We start from the raw sequence: 27108 nt of genomic DNA, 5'->3' as shown, positions 1-27108 counted from the left end.
CGAAAAGGTGTGACATATATATTGTAATAGTTTGTGACTAGAAAACGCATGCAAACGTACAGTGTTTGTTCTAGGGAGCTTAAGCAGCATGGTAAATAAATATTGCTACTCCCCATAAAATTGTTGTTGGCCTAACTACAATGCATGTCAACAGCTTAAGTAGTATTAAGATCACAAATGAGAACATTTCTGCGCTCATTTATACACTTGAAGAGATCACACTGCTGGTTTCATAAGCAAATGCATGCGAGACATGAACCTATTAGAAATGATGCATTCTTTTTCGTAATGAACCGCTTCACTACTGCAAAACTAAATGTCTTCAAGTCAACCAAACTGATCAGCAAGAAGGTTTGGAACCAACAGGTGCAAAATATGGGTGAATTATCAAGCTTGCAACTGCTTAATATATTAAATTCAGGACTTTAGCTTCAGTTTATCAAAGGGTTATTCGGTTCTGCGGACGAACGAAGTTGCCAGAGGACTCGACAATTATATATATATGTATTGATAAGGCCCCTCAGTCACCCATGGCTACGGCTTCAACAAGACGAAAAATCTGACACACGTTCCGATATCGCTTTCCTTTCGTGAATGTGTGTATAATGATGGCCGCGCAACAAAAAGCTTATTTCGCGAACCGCAATGGAGGGTCCTGACTTTCCACATGTAATGCAGCATCTAGTTCGTTAACTTGTCTCGATCTGTGTGTTAAGAAGACGAATATATTACATAGCGATTGAAGCAGCGATGTTAAACGACTCGCCGGTATTGCCGTACCCAGTCGCAGCAGGATCCGCCTGCCATTCCACAATTCACTGTGAAATGGCAGTCATTGTGCCATTCATATGCTTTCACAATTCATTGTTCTGTTGCCATCTAAATTATTGTCATTTGGTCTGGGGGGAAACATCCCTCACGAATCTATGAAAATTACACGGTCAGCAGAAAAGAATGCTGAGAATACTATACAATGTAGCATATGACCACCCATATAAAGCGCTCTTCGTAAAAGACAACATAATGCCGATTCATGATCTGTACGCATACCGCCTAATCACTAAATACATTACAGAGGTCAAAAATAACGTCTCGTTCATTGCAGAACTGGCATCACTGCAGAAAAGAAATTTCACGTACGCAACCAGAAACACTGATATTTCGTACATACACTCATTCAGAACGGGTTACGGACAGCATATGCTCAGAAACACTCGTCCACATCTCTTAAACCTGTGCCAACATTACAATTTAAATCTCCAGCGCACCCGGCCAAAAGATCTGCGTCATTTTGTTTCAGTTATACGTGAAAGGGCGGCACTTTCTGTTTGAAATGTACGACATGATATTATGCATATCGCTTTGTTTTTCGGAATTGTACATTTTTGTAAAAATTGTCATTTGTGATATTCCTTTTTGTCTGTACTCATATGCTTGTACTGTTTGCCTTTTTTCTAAACATCATGTATTGTATCGGGGAGGCGAGAGCCCGTCAAGCTGGATATCTAGCTTTTTCTCTCCCCCTCCCACATCCTTGGGATGGAAAATAAAGGCATTATTATTATTATTATTATTATTATTATTATTATTATTATTATTATTATTATTATTATTATTATTATTATTATTATTATTATTATTATTATTATTATTTCGATGCAGAGGTGTTCCACATGGCTCAAAACTGAAACTTAGCTTTCGGGCTCACAACCAAAGTTAAATAACGCGACGTATTTGAGCACAGTAAACTGGTTTTAGCACAAAATAAGCGAGGGATGTACCAATCAATGAATCCGTACCTGCCGTGCACCCAAACATACAGGTAAACATTTTAAATCCAAGCCAGAGGTCATGTGGAAGGTCGATGAGGCTGAACGCTGCTTTCCGTTTTAATGTCAAAACAAAACAACAACAAAGTTAGTAATAAAGAGTACAAAGTAAAAATAATTTCGTCTACACTTTGTCATGTAATAAAAACGCTTCGTTTATTGCTGAAGAAAGTTTGTAGGCTAAAATTGCCCTTTCTACGGCGCCTCTAGTTGGAGATATTGCGCCTCACGGTGGAAACTTTTCGATCGGTCTATTATGCCTGTTTTTTTTAGCAACGCCGCGTGGTCGATATTTTTTTTGTCTTCCGTGGCCATTTGTTGAACTCGAGAGCGTGTGAGGCCTGGAATGGCAGAAACGGCGGGCGTGAGGTGAGGCAACACGCGACCACGCCCTACATGCTTCCTCCGCAAGGATCGCGCCTTGCACTGCGTCTGCGTCTTCATGCTTATAAAACCCCGCTTTAAAAGGTGCGTCTGGCAAACCGACAGTGGCTGAACAGTTGGCGTGGTGGTCCCGCAAAACGGAGGTCGGTAGTTCGAATCCGCAGCCCGACATGCAAGTTAGTTTTCTAGCTGCTTGAGTATTTTGTGTACGCAAACACTAACGCCGACACAAGCTAGGCAGTACAAGCTTCGCCTGGAAGGGACACTGCTAAAGAATCGCGAAGGCGTGTTGCAAGTTTCGCCAGTGGTTGGTTGGGGCTGTCGTGTCACCATTTACGTATCAGTATGCCGGTATGCCGGTATCCGGTATCCGGTATCAGTATGCCGGTATCAGTATGCCAGTAAGGTTCCTGGTGGTGGTCTCGTGCTGACGATGCCCTCTCGGTGAGCGCATATTTCCCCCCTCACCTTTTAAGAGATTCAATACATACACGCATTTGTCTCGCAAACCGGATTTATTTCAAGGGAATTTTCCACCTCTCAATAATTTCTCTCGTCGTATTCGAGTGCTGATTGCCGTGTTTTAGTTTGTTAACGAAACTTCCCCTCAAGTCTAAATATTGTAAGGCAGTTTGTCGTGTGCGTATCATGGCCACGCATGCTTATATCGCTTTCCGTTTCTCTACCACGGTTGCGCTTTAAAACCACGGCGCTGTAAGTTTGCTTCAGAGCCTTTCCTTTCCTTCCCTCTTCTCCGTCCTTAAACTGGCTCTCTTAACTACTACACGCACAGACAAAGCAACAGCGCGCGCTTTAGATCCTATAGATCAGATGAATATTTACAATTATTATTAGGGTTATAATTATATTCGAGTGCTGATTGCCGTGTTATAGTTTGTTAACGAAGCTTCCCCTCAAGTCTAAATATTGTAAGGCAGTTTGTCGTGTGCGTATCATGGACACGCATGCTTATATCGCCTTCCGTTTCCCTACCACGGTTGCGCTTTAAAACCACGGCGCTGTAAGTTTGCTTTCCTCTCCTTGCTTCTTCTCCGCCCTTAAACTGGCTCTCTTAACTACTACACGCAGAGACAAAAGCAACAGCGCGCGCATGCGATCCCATAGATGAGATGAATACATATATATAGAAAAGTATCAGTCATAGCTCTCGTAGTATAGCCTTCTGAGCCGTTTCCTTTTTTTTCTTTTCTTTTTTTTTCTTTGAAAGAAGTCCTATTAGGGTTATTATAATTACACGAACGTATTTCGCCCTCGCCAGCAGCAGTACTTGAGATAGCTATTCCGGCGGCTAGCTTCCCACGCTATGCGTGCCGCCCTCGCACCTGTTTAAGCTTTTTCCTAGACGCTAGAGCTATACAATGTCCGCGCAACCTTGAGCGATCGGAAAGCGCGTTTTCCATTCTTGGGCGGCGGAGAGGGGAGCCTTCGTTCCGGCCGCGAAGCTCTCTACATCTCAGTGAGGTGCCTGGTGGTGGTCCAGTGCTGACGATGCCCTCTCGGTGAGCGCATATTTCCCCCCTCATCTTTTAAGAGATTCAATACATACAAGCATTTGTCTCGCAAACAGGATTTATTTCAAGGGAATTTTCCACCTCTCAATAATTTCTCTCGTCGTATTCGAGTGCTGATTACCGTGTTTTAGTTTGTTAACGAAACTTCCCCTCAAGTGTAAATATTGTAAGGCAGTTTTCCTAGTCTCAAAAGCCGCTCGAGTTCACGCTGCTCCTCTGGCGGCCATTTTTCCAAGAAATTATGCCTTCCAACCACTCAGTATGTCGCGGACAATATGACAGAATGTCGCGACTGTCGCGGACAATATCAGTAACTTTCCACGTAAGTATGAGGCTCGGAGCAGGAGCTATGGCGCTTGAAAGTAACCGTTAGCTTGACGAACCAACCGACTGAGCTATCTTTCCGGGCAACAGTGAAGGATCACGAGTTCAAATCACTTGTTATGTTCCTTTCTCCCCCCCCCCTTTTTTTTCTTTTTTTAATGTATTTTCCTTCATTTTATCACTGTACGGAAACCCTCCTAAAAAAATTATATATCCTCAATTATGTGTGGCCACACATGTGCAGGTCATAAATACCAGGTTCTCTAGCCGAGTGCCATCCATGCGGTATAACCGAGCTCAGATTGGTCCAGCTTGACTGATCAAATAGGGCACCACTGTAGGTTAAATGAGGCGTACAACTCCTGCGAGACCCGCCGTGGTTGCTCAGTGGTTAGGGTGTTAGACTGCTGAGCACGAGGTCGCGGGATCGGACCCCGGCCACGGCGGCCGCATTTCGATGGGGGCGAAATGCGAAAACACCCGTGTACTTAGAAGTGCACGTTAAGGAACCCCAGGTGGTCGAAATTTTCGGAGTCCTCCACTACGGCGTGCATAATCAGAAAGTGGTTTTGTCACGCAAAACCCCATAATTCAATTTTTAATTTAACTCCTGCGGGGACGGTAGAGTATCCGTCTCCAGTGCAAGAGGACCGTGATTCAAATCCCGGTGCCGCGCAATTCTCCACCGGAAAATACAACAAAAAAAAACCGTGTGTTGAGAAAATTGCACAAACAGGCCTGGAGTGCGGCCTGATCCCGGTGACCAGAACCGGTAACGCACTCTCTCACCAGAGCAGGATTGGCCACCCTGGTGCAGTACCCCCTGGCTATAAAGCTACCGCTGTTTCGCGGACGCATCATTTGGCAGCGGTGACAGCGGCGGAGCAGAAGGCATAATCCCTGACTGTTGCACTTTGCAGATTTGCACCTACTTCAAGGCGTCACTGCGACAGCTTTATCCGACGGGCAGGTGGGACTGCGCAAGAAGACAGCGCAAGTCTACAACAAAGAGCGGCTGCGCACAGGCTTCGTTCATCGAGTCCTTACTGCGCAGGCTGGACGACGAAACACGTGGCCACCCCCTGGCTATAAAGCTACCGCTGTTTCGCGGACGCATCATTTGGCAGCGGTGACAGCGGCGGAGCAGAAGGCATAATCCCTGACTGTTGCACATTGCAGGTTAGCGAACTTTTCAGATATTCTAGAAGTCTAATAAGTAAAGTTTTGCTGTCACCACTGCCACAAAGTGTGACACTTTTGTTCATTGCTGCAGTCATTGGAAATGGCTAGGGATCTTTCAAAACAGCTACAAGAACTCAAAGACGAGCTAAGGAATGAATTCAAAAACTTAAAGGAACCCCTTGAAAGAAACATGCGTGTGGAAGAAAGAGGGCTCCGGGCCGATATTGATGACATGAAGCAAAGCATGAATTTCATAAGTAAAAGCCTTGACGATGCTAACCAGCGACTTGATGCTACCTTGACTGAGAATAATTCTCTTAAGAAAGAAAATGAAGTGCTCCGGCAGCAAGTTCGATCATTGGAGAGGGACCTGGCTGAATGTCAAACCAGTCTTGTGAAATCGGAGCAGTACTCGCGCAACAGAAACCTTGAGATTAAGGGCGTTGCGGAAACTCCGAATGAGTGTTTAACCGATATCCTCGCTAAAATAGGTGCGGCCATCGGCGAACCCGTCTCCGCCAGCGATATAGACGTAATTCACAGGGTGGCAACCAAAGACAAAACAAAGAAGAACATTGTTGTACAGTTCATAAAGCGCGAAAAGCGAGACAAAGTCTTAGAGAAGGCAAAGAAAACAAAACTTACGAACAGAAACCTGGGTTTGTCACTGGAAGCTTCCGAAACAGAAGCAAATTTGCCTGTCTTTGTAAATGAACACCTGTGCCAATTTTTGAAGAGATTGCTTGGTATGGCAGTTGCGCGCAAGCGCCAACATGGCTGGAAGTTTGTATGGGTCAAAAAAGGTGGCATTTTTGCCCGTCGCGATGAAGCGTCAGCCGTTGTGGCAATAAGACGCGAGAGCGATCTGGACAAGATTGCTGCGACAGGATAAGAGTGCGCATGCTTGGCGCGAGCACTAAGATTTCCCAGCAAGTGCAAACATGGCTACCGATTGTGTGCTACCGCAGGACATACGCGGTATCACAACTCAGAATCCAGACAGGCTTTTTAAGCTTTTTCATTTAAACGTAAGATCCATTCAGTATAAATTTGACGAAATTATCACCCTTTTAGAATCATGCAGTGTTAGATTTGATGCACTCATGTTCACTGAGACTTGGTATGGTGAAAACTCGGATCACTTTATTTTACCGTGTTACAATCATTTCTTTTTAAATCGGAAAAATTGCAGAGGCGGCGGAGTCTCCATTCAGGTCGCTGTACCAGGTTTTGAAATGCTACACGAATTTAGCACCGTTACCAGTGATATTGAAATAATTTGTATTAGGAAAAATAAGAATGTGTTCGCTGTGCTGTACAGACCGCCAAGCGGCAATTTCGTCACGTTCTTAAACTTCCTTGATTCTTTACTTTCTTGTGCCAATGAAAATGGATGGTTACTAACAATAGGCGGTGATATGAATATCGATGTTCAAAAGGTCTCAAGTCGGGCGAATGACTTTTTGTTTATGTTGCAGAGTAATGGTTTTCAGAATGTTATAGCAACGCCAACACGCGTTACTCTTTCAACTGCATCTGTGCTGGATTTATTCATTACTAACTTAAATCCTAATAACGTTTTCTCTGGTGTCATAAACAGTGACATCAGTGATCACTTACCTACATTTTGTATGCTTCAGCGTAACTGCGCATTGAAACAAAAGGAGTGGCCTGAACTCACGTACCGGGAAATATCATCTATCACGTTAGAAAATTTTAGGGATAAGATCGCTCAAACAGACTGGAAGGAAACATTTACTTTTGAAAACAGCAACAAGTGCTATGACTCATTTTTAAGAATCTTCAAGAAACATTATTTCGAGTCTTTCCCATTACGCACATACCATAAACAAAAAAGGTTGCGTAAACCATGGATCACACATGAACATATCAAGCTTATTAAGCATAAGAACAAACTTTTTGACAACTTTCTTAAGTCACGTAGCATGGAAAAATTACAAGAATTTAGAATGTTTCGAAATAGGTTGAATAAAGATATAAAAAGATCAAAAAGCGAATATTACAAGCGTGTATTTGACAACAATTGCTTGCGTGATAGCGGCAATGTGTGGAGGATAATTAACGAGGTTTTAAACAAGAGCACTAAGGATGCCACGATTGACAACCTTGTTATACATAACAAAAAGGTTGGTGGAAAGGAACTAGCTAACATTTTTAACGATTTCTTTGTTGAAATTGGCACCAGTACATACTGTCATGAAGCTGCTAATCATATTCCGAGATTATTCCACACAATGTACTTACTGCCTACATCCATCGCTGAAGTAACAACATTATATCAGGAGCTTAAAAATAGCCGTAGCCGTGATGTAGATGATCTCGAAATCAAACCAATCAAATACGTCATAGATTTAATTGCGCCAGCGCTTACACACATATATAACGTCTCTCTTTCAACGGGGATTTTTCCAAACAACATTCAGGTAGCAAGAGTTTCAGTAATCTACAAGAATGGTGACAAAAATTGTTTAGGTAATTATCGCCCTGTGTCAATCTTACCTGTATTCTCTAAGGGACTCGAGAAAGTGATTAATTCTCGCATTGAGAAATTTACTAGAAAATATAACCTCTTAACGGACTACCAATTTGGTTTCAGAAAGGGACGCTGCACCGAGACAGCACTTCTAGCTCAGAAGGAAGAAATAATAAACAATTTTGAAAATAAGTTAATGACATTGGGTATACTCTTAGACTTTAGCAAAGCCTTCGATCGTGTCAACCATCCGATATTGTTAGATAAATTAGAGCATTATGGGTTTCGTGGCACAACACTACAACTTATTAAATCTTACTTGAGTGCGCGCCATCTATACGTCGAACTAAATAAGCGTAAATCTCACCTACGGTCTATTAAATTTGGAGTTCCACAGGGTAGTATACTGGGACCAATTCTCTTTCTTTTCTATATTAATGACATTGTAAAAATATATCATGATTGTAGATATGTTATTTATGCCGATGATTGCTCGGTGCTCGTTAAGGGAAAAAACATTGATACTGTAAGACAAAAGGGAAGTGAGTTCTGTCACAACTTGCTGATTTGGTGCCAGAACAATGGGCTAATTCTTAATGAGTCAAAAACTAAGTGTGTGTTGTTTCGCACCCCAGGTACCTTGAAGATATAGACGACCATGTTGCTCTCGGGCCATTTAAAATTAAAATAGAAAAGTTTGTTAAAATTCTAGGTGTCATTTTTTCAGAAAACGTGTCTTGGAATGAACATGTGAAAACTTTATTACCAAAATTAAGTAGAGCCGCCGGTGTATTAAGCCAGAACCGTCGCACTTTTCCAGTCAGCATTAAAAAGATGTTATATTTTGCCCTCTTTAACTCTCACTTACATTACTGCATGCTAATATGGGGAAACGCGACAGCATTCAACTTGCAGAAACTCTTCCTTATTCAGAAAAAAAGCACTTAGATCAATAGAAAATTCCTCGTTTTTAGAACACACAGAACCACTCTTTCACAAACATAAAATTCTAAAAATCCACGATATATACAAATACAAATTATTAAGAACCTATAAAAACGCCACATTAGATAGGGCGGAACTATTCCAAGAATTATCAAATCTCAGGAAAAATACAATTTCCTACCCATTCCGATATCAACCGCCATACTACGTTCCCTCCTCGCGCACCCATTATGGGAAAGAAAAACTTGACTACGCCCTGGCAACTACACTAAATGAGCTAGACCGGAAAGGTGTGAACGTTCTGGCCCTTACTAACAAAACCTTATTTGACCTGTTTGTTTGACTTTATTGAAACTGCTTATGCTTCTAATTGTTCTCGTAGTTGTCATTTGTGATCGGACTGCCTGATCGTTTATTTGATGATATGTTGATATAACTGAATCAAGATAATAAATCGTCGTGTCACTGCTGTTGTACGGGTGGCTAGAGCTTAGTCAAGCTGCACAAATGCAGCTTTTTTCTCTGGCCCCCTATTTTCGCAGTAACAATGTACTGTCTGCGGCGAAAATAAAACTTGATTGATTGATTGATTGAACCTCCTATATGAATACAACAATCAAACCCCGGCCCTCAGTCCCCAGCAGCCGCGAAGCAACTGACCACGGCGGCGGTCAGATCTGTGACGCTGCAGAGGGTGCTAAGAATACCTGGCTCCGGACAGGCCGCCATTGGAATGTGAACCTGGCAACGTTTAACGTTAGAACGCTATCTAGTGAGGCGAGTCTAGCAGTGTTATTGGAGGAATTAGAGGGTACTAAATGGGATATAATAGGGCTCAGTGAGGTTAGGAGGACAAAAGAAGCATATACAGTGCTAAAAAGCGGGCATGTACTGTGTTACCGGGGCTTGGCGGAGATGCGAGAACTAGGAGTCGGATTCCTGATTATAAGGAAATAGCTGGTAACATACAGGAATTCTATAGCATTAACGAGAGGGTGGCCGGTCTTGTTGTGAAACTTAATAAGAGGTACAAATTGAAGGTGGTACAAGTCTATGCCCCTACATGCAGACATGATGACCAGGAAGTCGAAAGCTTTTATGAAGACGTGGAATCGGCGATGGGTACAGTCAAAACAAAATACACTGTACTGATGGGCGACTTCAATGCCAGGGTAGGCAAGAAGCAGGCTGGAGACAAGTCAGTGGGGGAATATGTCATAGGCTCTAGGAATAGCAGAGGAGAATTATTAGTAGAGTTTGCAGAACAGAATAATATGCGGATAATGAACACCTTTTTCCGCAAGCGGGTTAGTCGAGAGTGGACGTGGAGGAGCCCGAATGGTGAGACTAGAAATGAAATCGACTTCATACTCTGCGCGAACCCTGGCATCATACAAGATGTAGACGTGCTCGGCAAGGTACGCTGCAGTGACCATAGGATGGTAAGAACTCGAATTAGCCTAGACTTGAGGAGGGAACGGAAGAAACTGGTACACAAGAAGCCAATCAATGAGTTAGCGGTAAGAAGGAAAATAGAGGAATTCCGGATCAAGCTACAGAACAGGTATTCGGCTTTAACTCAGGAAGACGACCTTAGTGTTGAAGCAATGAACGACAATCTCATGGGCATCATTAAGGAGTGCGCAATAGAAGTCGGTGGTAACGCCGTTGGACAGGAAACCAGTAAGCTATCGCGGGAGACGAAAGATCTGATCAAGAAACGTCAATGTATGAAAGCCTCTAACCCTACAGCTAGAATAGAACTGGCAGAACTTTCTAAGTTAATCAACAAGCGTAAGACAGCGGACATCAGAAACTATAATATGGATAGAATTGAACAGGCTCTCAGGAACGGAGGAAGCCTAAAGACAGTGAAGAAGAAACTAGGAATAGGCAAGAATCAGATGTGTGCGTTAAGAGACAAAGCCGGCAATATCGTTACTAATATGGATGAGATAGTTCAAGTGGCTGAGGAGTTCTATAGAGATTTATACAGTACCAGTGGCACCCACGACGATAGTGGAAGAGAGAATAGCCTAGAGGAATTCGAAATACCACAGGTAACGCCAGAAGAAGTAAAGAAAGCCTTAGGAGCTATGCAAAGGGGGAAGGCAGCTGGGGAGGATCAGGTAACAGCAGATTTGTTGAAGGATGGTGGTCAGATTGTTCTAGAGAAACTGGCCACCCTGTATACGCAATGCCTCATAACCTCGAGCGTACCGGAATCTTGGAAGAACGCTAACATAATCCTAATCCATAAGAAAGGGGACGCCAAAGACTTGAAAAATTATAGACCGATCAGCTTACTCTCCATTGCCTACAAAGTATTTACTAAGGTAATCGCAAATAGAATCAGGAACACCTTAGACTTCTGTCAACCAAAGGACCAGGCAGGATTCCGTAAAGGCTACTCAACAATAGACCATATTCACACTATCAATCAAGTGATAGAAAAATGTGCTGAATATAACCTACCCTTATATATAGCTTTCATTGATTACGAGAAAGCGTTTGATTCAGTCGAAACCTCAGCAGTCATGGAGGCATTACGAAATCAGGGTGTAGATGAGCCATATATAAAGATACTGGAAGATATCTATAGCGGCTCCACAGCCACCGCAGTCCTCCACAAATAAAGCAACAAAATCCTTATAAAGAAAGGCGTCAGACAGGGAGATACGATATCTCCAATGCTATTCACCGCATGTTTACAGGAGGTATTCAGAGGCCTGGAGTGGGAAGAATTGGGGATAAAAGTTGATGGAGAATACCTTAGCAATTTGCGATTCGCTGATGATATTGCCTTGCTTAGTAACTCAGGAGACCAATTGCAATGCATGCTCACTGACCTGGAGAGGCAAAGCAGAAGGGTGGGTCTGAAAATTAATCTGCAGAAAACTAAAGTAATGTTTAACAGTCTCGGAAGAGAACAGCAGTTTACGATAGGTAGCGAAGCACTGGAAGTGGTAAGGGAATACATCTACTTAGGGCAGGTAGTGACCACGGATCCGGATCATGAGACTGAAATAACCAGAAGAATAAGAATGGGCTGGGGTGCGTTTGGCAGGCATTCTCAAAAAATGAACAGCAGGTTGCCACTATCCCTCAAAAGGAAAGTATATAACAGCTGTGTGTTACCAGTACTCACATATGGGGCAGAAACCTGGAGGCTTACGAAAAGGGTTCTGCTGAAATTGAGGACGACGCAAGGAGCTATGGAAAGAAGAATGATGGGTGTGACGTTAAGGGATAAGAAAAGAGCAGATTGGGTGGGGCAACAAACGCGGGTAAACGACATCTTAGTTGAAATCAAGAAAAAGAAATGGGCATGGGCCGGACATGTAATGAGGAGGGAAGATAACCGATGGTCACTAAGGGTTACGGACTGGATTCCAAGGGAAGGGATGCGTAGCAGGGGGCGGCAGAAAGGTAGGTGGGCGGATGACATTAAGACGTTTGCAGGGACAACATGGCCACAATTAGTACATGACCGGGGTAGTTGGAGAAGTATGGGAGAGGCCTTTGCCCTGCAGTGGGCGTAACTAGGCTGATGGTGGTGGTGGTGATGCCGGAGTGACACACAAACCATGTGTAATGAACAGCTGCAGCACACTCCAAATTACCCCCCATCCCAATTGTGCGACTCCAAAGTGGGCAACCTGACAGAACATATTTACTCCGTTGCGTGATGAAGCGTCGGTACCATCTGAACGACATATCGCACCATCATGTTATGCGGATATCATAGGTCAGGCTCACAGCACTTTCCTATTTGGCATGGTGTTCATTTCGACCATGATAACCTTGCGGTTACATAGCGCGCCTGGACGTGTACTCACCCAGACCAATCAACGCTATACGTTAAAAGCTTGAGGGAAATAGGGCAGAAGAATTACTCGCTCTGCATACCACTTTAATGTGAGCTCATACTCATGCAACAGGACCATGACGACAGTTTCGTGAACTCTTGATTTTAAGCGCGTGAGCGCATATTTATAAATCCTTAGGGCCTTTGCCGAGTGGGCGTTGCAACAACAGGCATTACGCCTCTTTAACAAACGGGTGATTACCATGCGGTCTTATGTTAACAGGCGTGTATGCCTTTGGACGTTCCGATAAGAGCTACAATATATATATATATATATATATATATATATATATATATATATATACGGGCGCATTACGTGGTTTATTGTTTCGTTCCGCAGAGCCGAGGTGCGCTCACTGGCATGGCCTTGTGGCTCAAATTGCTGTGCTGTATAACTCGTTTCGCTGGAGATGTCATTGTTTTTACTGCGTGAACACTGTTTAAACAGGTCGTTCTCAACGCTCAGTTGTGGTGTGCATGCGCAAAAATTGTGGCCCAGGAATTCGCATACCTTTACCAACGTTGACTGCATGTCTGTAGTCAGCCTGGTCTTCTCGTAGCAGTCCCACTGTCCTACATCTGCAAATATTCTCCATGAGACCATTGGGACGTTTGGGTTCGACCGACTGTTCATATTATTAAAAGGTTCAAGCAACATCCACTTTCAATAAATGTCTCTGTGGCTGGCGTCCACCATTTCTTCTGACGACGACGTGATTTCAATATAGACGCGTCCCGGATAGTGGTTCGTGGCATTTCTCTCAGAAAGGTTTGGCATTGAATCTCACACAAACATCAGTGCACCGACGACGCATCATCGGCCACCATTGGCCGAGAACCTTTCCAGTGTCACCGCAGAACCACTGGCCGTATCTCATAGCGAGCATAAAGTGACAGTCACCTTGATGACCAAATAATGAAAGCAAACGAAAGAAGGTCAAAAATAAAAAAAAGTAAAACGCATTGAGTGTTTGATTAAAAGAACAGAAATCGCGAAAAGACGCGGAATTTTTTGTGGCATATGCCTTCAATTTTCAATCAACGTATTTGCTATCAGCATATTTATCACCATACACGTGCAGCTCCGCTGGTCATCCACCTTCACAGAGAGGAATGGCTCTGATTTTTTTTTTCTTTTTTCGCCACAGAGGATCAGTTGTGGCTTGTAGCAGCCAAGGTAGGCAGCACCCGCATCCCTTCACGTGGCGCCCGATATAAAAGCCAGCGCCTTCAACAACCTTCGAAGAGGTTCTTCACCCGCGCCGCGCGACTTGAGGTTTCCGTCCGATGCATGCGTCTCGCCGTTAATTAGAAATACGCAAGCCTGGCGCGCGCGCGCTCGAGTACCGTTTCTGATAGCGTCTATGCTTATCGAGGAGGCCGTTGGCGAACGTATACGTCGTGCTGGTTGACCCGAATGTCTCGTCAGCCCACAAACGGGAGCCCGCACACACACCACGCTCCGAAAAAAAGAAGACGAAAGAAGGACGCGGCGAAAGCACCCACGCAACCTTGACACACGGACAGTATTGGGCGCGGCGTATTCGCAGGAAGTACGGCTCCAGTATAACCAGTGCAGCCGGTGCCGATGGCGTCGCCGCCTTAAGATTCGTAACCGAGAGAATGGCATAAATATTACGTGGGCCGAAAGTGCAATCGGCGTTGTTATTCGTTTCTCTCTTTACGCACCTCGTTCGGTGAGAGTAGTGCTTGCTTTCCTCGCCGCAGAAACGGACAGCGATACGCGCGCGGCCCTGGAGCGTCGAGTGCGTTGCAATCTTCTTCGAAAGCCGTGCAACGCATCGAACGCGTTGCTCGCGGCAGGAGTTTGCCTTGACGTCAATTCGGCGCGTATGCAGGGTCTGCGTACGAGCTCCGCGGAACGGAATCGCCCATGTGATTCTGCCCAACAAGTGCGGCACCAGCGGAAATGCGCTTAACCCTTTTCTGCGCAGGAGAGCGGAAACCGCTACTACTTGGAAAAGAATCGCGTGTTTTTCACGCTGCCGCTTGACGGGTCTGAGGGTTGGCGGAATAACAGCGCTTCCACCCAAAGCGTAAAATGCCTCAAGCGCTCTGTAATAGCGATGATTATCGCCTGCCGATTCTCCTAGGCGGCGAGACACGAAAAGGAAACCAAAATACGTCCTTGTTAATAACGAATAAATGCAGACTTTAAGCAAGGCTTATTGAGCGAAAAGCGTAATAATGCCCCAGAACTCTGTCGAGATGTTTATTTTCAACTATTTCCGACACTGCTACAAATTCGGTCGCTGCTGTCGCCCGTAGTTGAACGTGCGGCATTGTGCTCAGCTAGTATTCGTAACAGTTTCATACCATGGCCGCCAGGAAAGTTACGCATAATATGTACCTACGTTAATCAGATACCGAGGGACCTATTTGCAGTAACTCAGAAAGGAAAGCCATGGTGATTATGCAAGTGTTACGAGAAGAACCCCTGAATCGCCGTTTTTTTTTTTATTCCTCTCATCTGAATGCATAGCACGATGCATATATGTATATATTGTTAAACGTATATCTTGCGCGAACGCTTCGTTCTAGTTTTGCACTTGCCGAGATTAACGGTATCGACGCGTCGGCAGCACGGCCACGCGATCGCGGCTGATCGCAAATCCGGCTGGGCGCGATCGAAAGGGCGAAGCGAGGTTGCGCACCGCTCGCAGCGACGAGCTTCCTTGAGCCAGTTACCAGTTTTACACGGCTCGTATAGAAGCAGCGGGAGCAGCCGTTTCTTACTGCGGTAGGGCACTGTATGCGGCGAAAAAATTCCAATAGCCTATACCGTGTACCTCCTTTCTTTTCGTTTTTTGCATCGAACCAATTTTTCAAGGGTCAAACACGCCTTCTATTCATTTATTATTTTGTTCTTTCTCGGTCTGTCGCTTAAGGGGGACAATACGTCATTTCTTAGTTCCTTCTTCATTTTCACATTAAATTCACATTTCATTTCTTCAATGTGCATCATTCATACAAAACTGTGTTAAGTATGCGGGGCATGTTCAAGTTAAATAGACAAAGAGCGCATGGCAAAGGATGAACAGAAGGACGAACGAAGCACCTGACTTTCAAGCAAATTTTTATTGTGCACAAAACAATACATAAACGACAGTCACACACCTCTATCAGTCTATGTGTGGACCGGCTGTCACACCATATAGAAACAGGTAGCACAGAGGGCAGGAATTATAGTTCTGTGAGCAAAAAAGAAATTCACCGATGATTAAAACATACCAGCCCTAATGCGAAATGAGTCCAGCTCTATCATCATCATCATCATCATAATCATCATCATCATCATCATCATCATCAGCCTGGTTACACCCACTACAGGGCAAAGGCTTCTCCCATACTTCTCCAACTACCCCGGTCATGTGTTGATTGTGGTCATGTTGTCCCTGCAAGCTTCTTAATCTCATCCACCGGCCTAACTTTCTGCTGCCCCCTGCTAATCTCCCCTTCCCTTGGAATCCAGTCCGTGACCCTTAATGATCATCGGTTATCTCCCCTCCACATTACATGCCTGCACATTCCCATTTCTTTTTCTTGATTTCAACTAAGATGTCATTACCTCGCGTTTGTTCCCTCACCCAATCTGCTCTTTTCTTATCTCTTAACGTTACACCTATCATTCTTCTTTCCATAGCTCGTTGCGTCGTCCTCAATTTAAGTAGAACCCTTTTCGTAAGCCTCCAGGTTTCTGCCCCGTAGGTGAGTACTGGTAAGACACAGCTATTATACACTTTTCTCTTCAGGGATAATGGCAACCTGCTGTTCACGATCTTAGAATGCCTCCCAAACGCACCCCAGCCCATTCTTATTCTTATGATTATTTCAATCACATGATCCCAATCCGCGGTCACTACCTGCCCTAAGTAAATATATTCCCCTACCACTTCCAGTGCCTCGCTACCTATCGTAAACTTCTGTGCTCTTTCGAGACGGTTACAAATTACTTTACTTTTCTGCAGATACATTGTCAGACCCACCCTTCTGCTTTGCCTCTCCAGGTCAGTGAGCATGCATGGCAATTGGTCTCCTGAGTTACTAAGCAAGGCTATATCATCAGCGAATCGCAAGTTACTAAGGTATTCTCCATCAACTCTTATCCCCCATTCTTTCCAATCGAGGCCTCTGAATACCTCCTGTAAACACACTGTGAATAGCATTGGAGAAATCGTATCTTCCTGCCTGACACCTTTCTTTATAGGGATTTTGTTGCTTTCTTTATGTAGCACTACGGTTGCTGTGCAGCCGCCATAGATATATTTCAGTATTTATACATACGGCTCGTCTGCACCCTGATTCAGTAATGCCTCCATGACAGCTGAGGTTTCCACTGAATCAAACGCTTCCTCGTAATCGATGAAAGCTATATATAAGGGTTGTTTATATTCCGCACATTTCTCCGTCACCTGATTGCTAGTGTGAATATGGTCTATCGTTGAGTAGCCTTTACGGAATCCTGCATGTTCCCTTGGTTCACAGAAGTCTAAGGTGTTGCTGATTCTATCGCCGATTACGTTAGTAAATACTTTGTAGGCAACGGACAGTAAGCAGATCGGCCTATAATTTTCCAAGTATTTGGCGTCCCCTTTCTTATGGATTAGAATTATGTTAGCTTTCTGGCAAGATTCCGGTACGCTCCAGGTCATGAGGCATTGCGTATACAGGGTGGCAAGTTTTTCTAGAACAATCTGCCCACCTACCTTTAACAACTCTGCCGTTACGTGATCCTCCCCAGCTGCGTTCCCCCTTTGTATAGCTCCCAAGGCTTTCTTTACCGCTTCCGACGTTACTTGTGGCATTTCAAATTCATTTAGGCTATTCTCTCTTCGATTATCGTCGTGGGTGCCACTGGTATTGTATAAATCTCTATAGAACTCCTCAGTCACTTGAGCTATCTCATCCATATTAGTAATGATATTGCCGGCTTTGTCTCTTAACGCATACACCTGATTCTTGCCTATTCCTAGTTTTTTCTTCACGGCTATTAGACTTCCTCCGTTCCTGAGAGCATGTTGAATTCTGTTCATATTATACTTCCTTACTTCTGCTGTCTTACGCTTGTTGATTAACTTCGAAAGTTCTGCCAGTTCCATTCTAGCTGTAGGGTGAGAGGCTTTCATATATTGGCGTTTCTTGATCAGATCTTTCGTCTCCTGCAATACCTTACTGGTAACCTGTCTAACGGAATTACCACCGACTTCTACTGCACTCCTTAGTGATGGCCATAAGATTGTCGTTCATTGCTTCAACACTAAGGTCCTCTTCCTGAGTTAAAGCCGAAAACCTGTTCTGTAGCTTGATCTGGAATTCGTGTATTTTCCCTCTTACCGCTAACTCATTTATCGGTTTCTTATGTACAAGTTTCTTCCGTTCCCTCCTCATGTCTAGGCTAATTCGAGTTCTTACCATCCTTTGGTCACTGCACCGCACCTTGCTGAGCACGTCCACATCTTGTATGATGTCAGGGTTACAGCCGAGTATAAAATCTATTTCATTTCTAGTCTCGCCATTTTGGCTCTTCCACGTTCACTTTCGTCTATCCCGCTTGTGGAAGGAGGTATTCATTATCCGCATATTATTCAGTTCTGGAAACTCTACTAATAACTGTCCCCTGCTATTCCTAGAGCATATGCCTCATTCCCCCACTGACTTGTCCTCAGCCTGCTTCTTGGCTACCCTGGCATTGAAGTCGCCCATCAGTATGGTGTATTTTGTTTTGACTTTACGCATCGCCGATTCCACGTCTTCATAGAAGCTTTCGACTTCCTGGTCATCATGACTGGATGTAGGGGCGTAGACCTGCACGACCTTCTTTTTGCACCTCTTATTGAGTTTCACAACGACACCTGCCACCCTCTCGTTTATGCTATAGAATTCGTGTATGTCGACCACTCAAGACGACGCAGACTTCAGTAAAACATGAAGACCTCTGTTAGCCGCTGAAAGCTGTAAATAAAGCAATAAAGTTTTTCCTTCCTTCCTACCAGCTATATCCTTATTATTGAGGAATCCGACTCAAGCTCTATACGTGTTTTCATTTCGCGATATACTGGCTAGCGCGGACAATCTGTAACGTGTGGCACATTGCAAACGGAGCGAAGTGTGGCGCTACTGCCTCTCTAATCTGGAGATCGCGAGAGGCAGCGCGTGGGTGACGCGTGAGCAAGTTTTAAAGCAGCCCCGACGACGTGCGTTGCTCTGCCGCCATCTAGTAGCCATCTTCTCCGCCCTGCGTTTTTCTTCTCACGCCTTCGCCATACCCTGCTCCTCTGCGTACCGCCTCTTGGTTCCGCTGCACCTTTTTACTCCGCTTTCCTCCTCCTCGCTTTCTTCCGTTGCGCTCCGCGTTCGCTTTTTTCGATGTCGTGCTCGTTCGCTCGGTTAAACCTACGCTCGCCGCCGGAACGGGCAAGACCTGCGCTCTAAAACAATCTCCAACTACGTGCCGAAAATTTAAAAGGGAAGACACTGGGTGACCTGACGTAAAGCGCAAGAGCATGTAGGGCAACAGAAGAGGACGAAGACACAGCGCTAGGAGCAGATGAGTCGTTATTGCATATGGTTAATACATGTACCGCGCTGTATCTTCGTCCTCTTCTGTTGTCCCACGTACTACCTTATATATGTATTAACAACAGTTATTGCAAACATGTATTAACTATGTGCAATAAAGATTCAGTTGTTAGTCGCGATGTGTGTTCGACCTCTTCTGTTTTTCGACTTCTTCGACCTGCTCTCTTGCGCTTACCTCAGGTCATGCACCACGAACTAGCCCAGAAGTCTAGTCTTCCTGGACATTGGCTTCCGCAAGTGTGATAAGAAGCACAAACGAAAATTCACCGACGATTACGATACTCCCTAATGCGAAGCATCTGCGCAGCTCTATACGTGCTTTCATTCCGTGTTATACTGAGGCAAAGAATTTGAGATAGACATGTTACAGAGTTGGCAATCGTAAAAAATCTGGTCTGCGCGTCAAGCGCATCGGCTGTCATACGTGACACGTCGAAAGTTGCAGTGTAATCACTGGTGCTGCTTGACTTGGAGAAAGTACTACACAATTCGCGTCGCTCATACAATCAGGTTACAAAACAATCGCAAACCATGACAATGGAAACAAGCGCGAACGATACCAAATCAACCAAACCAAACAACTGCGAGCGAGAGATCCCGCGAGCAGATGATGGCACGTAACAAGCCGCCCGGCTGAGACCAGATATAAGTACGCATCGAGCGGTCGAGCGTGTCCGCATGAAACCAGTTTCCCGCGCGCACGTCATTGAAGGGGCCGCTCTCATTGATGTCCGCCATTCGCGGCTCGCGTCTTTCATCTGCAGCACCGCGTTAGCTCTTTCAGCTTTCGCTGTTGTGCTCGTTCGCTCTGTTACGCCTACGCTCGCCGCAACAACGGGCCATTAAGAGGTGCGCTCTAATATTTCTGGACTGCTGCCAGAATGTGGTCTAGAAAATACGCCTTCTCCGGTGGTCATTGCTACGTGTCAACGACCGCCTCAGAGGAGATGCCAATTTAATGAGGGGAAGTGTATGCACTTCCCATCTGGCAGCGCAATGCTCCTGATCTGGTTCTCTGGCCTTGTTTGATCAGTGCAAAGTACAAAGGCGTCATCGATGCCAGTGTGCTGTGAGGCTTTCGGCATGGGCGGGAAAGGCAAGCGCGCAAAGGCTCTCCGCAATCCATTTGGCAGTCGACCCCAAGGTGTGTGTGTGTGTGAAGTGATTTTTGGAAAGGAAACGGAAGAGATGAGTGCAGCGCCGTAACTGTCTCTCACAGGAGGACACCTCAACAGCACTGCACGGGGAAGGGGGAATGGGAAGAAAAGGATGAAGGAGAGAAAGACTGGACGAACGTGGGAAGGGGGAAAAAAAAAGAATGTGAGTGCGGGGCTCACAGCCGCGCTCTCAGGTGCGTCGCATTGCAGTAGTCTAGCAGTGCTGAGAGAGCATGCTTCACGATGGACGAGTGGGCTGCAGGGAATAGCAGCGCGGTCGCCGTATCGTAAGTCAGTCCCAGTCGCCGATAGACTGTACACAAGTCCGTGCGCTCCGCATCGAAGGCAGGGCAGCGAAGTAGCAAGTGGTCGAGCGTCTCCGTATCGGCGCAGTTGCTGCACGCGGGGTCGCCAATTCCCTGCAGCCTGTGCGTTCTAGCAGCCGTCCTGTAGCAGCCGACGCGCAGGCGAAGCAGGAAAGAGCGGTCCGCCCGGGAGAAGCCCACGCGGGGGAGGAGCCGAAGTGACGCACCCGCGGCGACGCGCTGGTCCGGGTGCTGCGCACGGAGCGTTCGCAGAATGGTTGCTTTGGCCACGTCGAAGCCGCTGACCGAGGTAGCGAGGGGGAAGCGCAGGGAGTGAGCCTGCTTTGCGAGAGCGTCCGCGGCTTCGTTCCCTTGCAGGCCGATGTGCGCTGGAACCCATTGCAACGCCAAATCGCAGCCCTGGCTGACGAGATGGCGGAGCTTTGAGCCGACGCGCTGCACCAATGGAGGTCCAAGGTAATCCTTCTCCAGCATACACAGTGCCGCGCGCGAGTCCGAAAGGATCGCGGCAGAAACAACACTGCGCTGTTGAAGCAGGAGATCAGCTGCTAGGTCGATCGCAGCAAGCTCGGCCACCGTCGACGACCACACAGCACGAAGGCGGCACTGCCGTGTAGCGCAAATATCCGGCGCCGTGCACGCTGCAGCACCAGAACCATCACTCGCCACGGAGCCGTCGGTGTAAACGAGCAGCCGGCCCCCTAGGCGCTCGTGTAGCAGTGCGGCCGTTTCCTGCTGCATAGCACAAACAGCTGTTTGACGCTTGGACTTGACGCCTGGCACCGTGGTGTTTACATCGAGTAGCGCGGAGGCGCGCGGCGATACCGGCAGTGGTAGGAGTTGCGGCGTCGACCAAGGGAGAGCTGTCGAAGCAGCGTGCATTGCGAGCATTCTGCTGCAGCGCCGAAGGTGTACGACTGGCGAGCTGGGCGTTTCGACGGATGGCTGGGGCATAAGCTCAAGCTGATGAAGGAACTTTAGCGTCGACGTACGTGAGCAGCCTGATTGGTCTGCACGGTCCAGCCACCTGTTGGCGCAAACAGCCAAACAAAGCGCTAATATTGTTCTAACCAAGTGTCATACATTTTAAACATTTACAAAAATAACGTGCTGATGATTACAATCCTGCAAAAAATTTACACCAGTAGCAAAGAAGAATACATTTTGTTACTGCTACTGTGTGTGGTTGAGCTCTGTGCCAGCAGGTGGTTGCACCGTGCAGACCATTCGCATTTGCGCTTCTGCTCATCCCGTGAAACGGCAAGGTCAAACTGCCGGGCCCTGATCCCTTGCGCTTGCCTTTACCCGAATACTACTACCGCTATTGCGGTAGTGATCCTCCGGTGTAAAGTGACGGCCGTAAGCGCGTAAATCCTGGCGCCGATAGGATAGTGGCAGTACGATGCGTAGTAAAATATTTAGCGCGCACAATTGACAAGGACACAGTGAAGGGGGACACGTGAGCGCTCGTGGGTGCCCCTTCAGTGTGTCCTGGTCAATTGTGCGCGCTAAATATTTTACTATGAATTCGTACCAACTCGCCCAACTATCAGTTCTGTTGCAGTGCGCTACAGCCAGTCCGCTCATCTGCTGCCTTGCGGAGGGACACGATGTTGCAGCTTGACAAACTGCCAGTCGCTCTGTTTGCAGCCCACAACGCAACAAAGTCGAATCATGGTGCTCGCGAGAAGACTCAGACCGACTCTGATCGAGGAGCTCTCATGAAAATGGAGCACGTTGTAATACAAGCAGACGACACTTGCTGTGAGCCGGAAGTGCTTAAGTGTAGTGAGAAATTGTTCTTGTGCATTCTCTTTCTGTTACTTTCTTTTTATAGAAATAAATTAACTAACATTCCAACTATTGCGAACAACATTTGCTCACCACAAAGTTGGCCAAATTATTGATGACGCGCCCTGGGCAGCCAATTGGATGGCTCACCCTACTAAAGCATGCCCAGGAATCCTGGACATTCTCCTTCAGAACTTCAAAGCAATGCACAAGTGTAACTCAGTGGGCAATTTTTTTCAAAATTATATTATAGAATATTTGCCGAGGGTCAAAAAGTTTCAACTGACTACAACAAGATGGTAGTCCCTTCTAACAACATATGCATTTGGGCACTTAGTCGGAACATTTGTGGTGCGTTAAAGCAGTTAAAGGCGGTCAGAGAGGGGCGGTGAAGTCCCGCGACAGGAGGAAGTCGTTTTGCACCCTCCCGACAGAGGGCACATTGATTTGAAGGGGCGCCGAATTCAAACCATGAAGCAATTTATTGCTCTTGGCGTTGAGACGGTAATGGTAGCGAGAGTGTTATGCAGCCCGTTAGCACGCGCAGGTTTTTGTGAAGCAGCCGAGATGGTAGAGAGCGGTTATTCGTTTGCATGTCTTGAGCGTGCCTGTGTGTATGCGCGTGTGCGCTCTGTGTATGAGTGTGCGGGCATGTGCCTCCGTATTTGCGTTTGTATGCGCGCGAGTGCGTGCCTGCGTGGGATTGCGCGTGCGCTTGCTTGCAGTGCATGCGTGGGCGCGTGAGAATGTGTACGTGTGCTAACGTGTTATCGAGTTTCAGCATGCATGATTGCGAACAAATGTGTGCGTATTTATGTGCTCATGGATGTCTGTGCGTAAGTATTGTGTGTGCGTGCGCGCGCACGCCTACGGCGGATAGATAGAGAGAAAGTGCGTGTGAGAAAGTGCATTTGTGTGCGAGGGAGAGAGCGCGCGTGCAGGCACGAGAGAGAATGCGTGTGTGCGTGCGAGTAGAGAGTGTGTGCGTGCGAGGGAGAGAGAGTGTGCGCGTGCTGGTGCCTCCGTATTTGTATATGCATGCATGCGAGGGCACGTATCTGTGTCTGCGCGGTCGCTGCCTGTGTGCATGCCTGCACCTGCGCGTGCATGAGCGTGTGTGCGCGTGCTAGTGCATGTGTGTGTGCACTTGCGTGCTTGTGGTGCATGGATGGCGGCGCGAGAACGTGCACGTGTGCGACCGAGCGTGTCCGTGTTTCAGCATGCGCGCCTGCGGACAAAAGTGTGCGTGTTTGTGTGCGCATGGACATCTGTGCGTGCGATGGAGAGAGCGTGTGTGCGTGCGTGTGAGGAAGAGAGTGTGTGTTGGTGCCAGGGAGAGAGAGTGCGTTGTCTGAGCGCGAGGGTGTTTGTGCGTTTGCGTGTGTGAGCGAACATTTTCCTGCTTACACCTACTCTTAGAAACAAAAGCGATGCGGAGACCATTAAAACCCGTATTTAAATCCGCGAGACAAGAACGAATGACACTGCATTTGTAGCATTATCTTTTTCTGAAAGCGAAACCGACAAAAGAAAGCGCCTGTGAAGTAAATATTGCCGCTCTTGACTGGCACGGTGTCGTAAGAAGCTGCCAAGCGGTTCACCTCCATTATCTTGCTTCCGTCGACACCAGCGCAATGTCTCGAGGGCAATGACGCGCTTAATTTGCACCATGGTTGAATCGTGCATCCTTTCTGTGACTAAGCAAGCTTTCGGCAGCGCACGTTCGTTGCTACATAGACATTTCCACTTTAAACTGCCTCCCATCCGAAAAACAATGCGACTAAACATCGACAATCGTCTGGCCACAAGGAACATGCTCACGCAGCCGCATCATTCATGAAAATATCTCAAAAGACTGGAAGCAGTCAGGTCGATCCTGTCAGGCCGATGTTTTCCCGCGTCAGTTACGCTTTCAGAGAGCGCTTAATTACAAAATGTTTGTTCTTAGATCTTACAGCAGCATGTTTAATAAACATATCTCGCTAAATTACACAATCTCAAGCAAAACCTCCAAAGTACTCATTTGCTTCAGCCACCCTAGATCAATTATTTAAAAGAGAATCAACATACCTTCGTGAATTACGCACACAACTGCTGAACTTGCTGCGATCCGAAGGTTACCATCTGAACACTGGAATGATAGCAATAATGTCAGGAAGATTTACATTGATCTATGTCTTAAAATTTGGCGCCATAAAGAAAAGACCGCCTGTATATTGATAGTGCAGTAGGCATCTAATAGTGCAGGCGCGAACGCTCGGGGAGGTTTTCTTGAGGCAATTCAAGTTGATGAACTTAGAATGCATGCACCCAACCATGCACCTCTGTCTTTACAATGAATTCTCCTACATTCTACAAGTAACGCCTCAGCGCCACGTTGCATCACAAAAGGTGTGCGGGAGCATTATTTGCTCTCCCTAATAGATTTCTGAGCTTTTGTGGCATCAGGCTTGGTTTCCTGGCGTCATCAGGAATGAAAGGAGCACTTACCTAGGCGCGCAAGCTGGTAGACTACTTCCGCCACTGGGTCGGCGTAAGATTAGATAGATAGATAGATAGATAGATAGATAGATAGATAGATAGATAGATAGATAGATAGATAGATAGATAGATAGATAGATAGATAGATAGATAGATAGATAGATAGATAGATAGATAGATAGATAGATAGATAGATAGATAGATAGATAGATAGATAGATAGATTCGAAACGGCTGAAGTATAGGCAAATAATGCTATTTACCTTAATAACAACTGTCTGGGGGAAAGCAGTGGATAATTTTTTCCCGTAATTCGTAACAGATGGGGTAGTGCGGACCCGATTAGATCTGAGTTGGGACGGAAAATATCGAAATTTGAGGATGAGTGCTTTGCGGCAGATAGATTGATTGCGTAAGGTGAATTAAAATAAATCATTCGGTTTTACGAGCAAAAACGACGATATAATTATGAGGCACGTCGTAGGGGGGGGGGCTCCCAAGTAATTTTGAACACCTGGGGGTTCTTTCAACTTCCACACAATGCGCTGTACGCTAGCGTTCTCGTATTTCGCCGCAGTGCAAATGCGGCCCCCTCGGCTGGCATTCCATCTCACGCCCTCGGGCTTAGCAGCGCAACGCCAAAGTCGCTGCTTTAGGGTGGCTATAGAACTGGGAGGCGTGGAGGCCGGCCTCTGCAAGCTTGTCGGGATCCCTTCAAAGTGGCACTGCCGTCCGCAGTGGGGAGGGGCGGGGGGAGAATGGGAAACAGTGAAGTTGGGTCTGATTTACTTTGCCGGAGTAATTAACAAATCGCGCAACAGAAGGACCCGGGACTGATTATGATGACGCCATTCTGCCACTGGCGATCAATGCATGTGATTTAGGCACTTGCGAATATCTGTGGCAACGCAGCGACAAATCTAGGCATTAAGTTTAGCACAGAGAAATCGGGAATTATGATATTGAATGAAAAGACGAATAATTAGATGGTGTCAATTCAAAAGAAAGTCATACCCATAGTCAAGCAATGTCTATATGCGTATATACAGGGGATCCCACGTAACTTGAGCCAAACCTTAAATATATGCAAATGCAACGCAGCTGAACAAACACAAGGTAATGATGTTTGCCATTGCTTGGAGAAACTCAGATATTTTTTTCATTCGGCGTAATTGGATAATTAGCATTAATTAATTAATCCACTTCTTAAATATTATATTTCTATGAAAACTGTCAATGAGAAAATTGTATCGCAACATGAAAACTCCCGATACAGCTTTCTCTTCCTAAATACGTGTTACATTAAAGTGTTTTTTGCAAGCGTAAAAGGATCCCGCAAATACGCGGAAAATTGCCGCACGACTGGCCGCTCGAGGCACTGTATTCGCGGGCTTCTTTCACTTGCGGAAAAACACTTTTATGTGGCGGAGCAACAGACAGCTCCATCGGGAGTTTTTGATGTTGCTTTATGGTGTTCTCATTGACACTTTTCATATAATTACATTTGAGAAATGGATTATTAAGACTAATTATCTAATTACGCCGAATGAAAAACTTATCTGAGTATCTCCAAGCGACGGCAAACAACACTAGCTTCGCTATGTCCAGCTACGTTGAATTTACATATTTTTAATATTTGGCTCAAGTTCCGTAAGATACCCTGCATATGCGGATAGGTATTTACATTGCTTGACTATGGGTATGACTTGTTGTTGAATTAACACCATGTACTTGTTCGTCTTTTCAAGAAAGATCATAATTTGCGATTTCTCGGTGCTAAACTTAAGGATTAGGTTTGCCGCTGCATTGCCACAAATATACACACAATCCACGTGAGAAAGAGGGTGATTACGGAGATGAAGAGTCGCTATGTTCTGCACCAATTAATGAATGAATGAACGAAGAAAATGGGGTACCGAGCACTGGGAGAAGCACATCTTAGAGCATTGCGAAACGGGCGAGGGACATCAAGAGAAAAAAAGAGTCCTGGTGGCAGGCGGAGTCGCAATTAACAGTCTAGGGAATGCAAGGGGGCGTTGGTGAAACCAGTTGAATTCAAGTGTACATATGCCGTGTGGCGAGCAAATGAATGCAGTCACCACCCAACACTCTTTTGCAGTGGTATAGGCGCCCGCAGTTCATGGTAATAAACGCCTCCTGAATACCATTCTCTGAAATTATTTCGTCATCGGCCAT

This window comes from Dermacentor variabilis, unplaced genomic scaffold, assembly GCF_050947875.1.
Source record: "Dermacentor variabilis isolate Ectoservices unplaced genomic scaffold, ASM5094787v1 scaffold_13, whole genome shotgun sequence".
Taxonomy (NCBI): domain Eukaryota; kingdom Metazoa; phylum Arthropoda; class Arachnida; order Ixodida; family Ixodidae; genus Dermacentor; species Dermacentor variabilis.
This window is presented reverse-complemented; position numbering follows the sequence as displayed.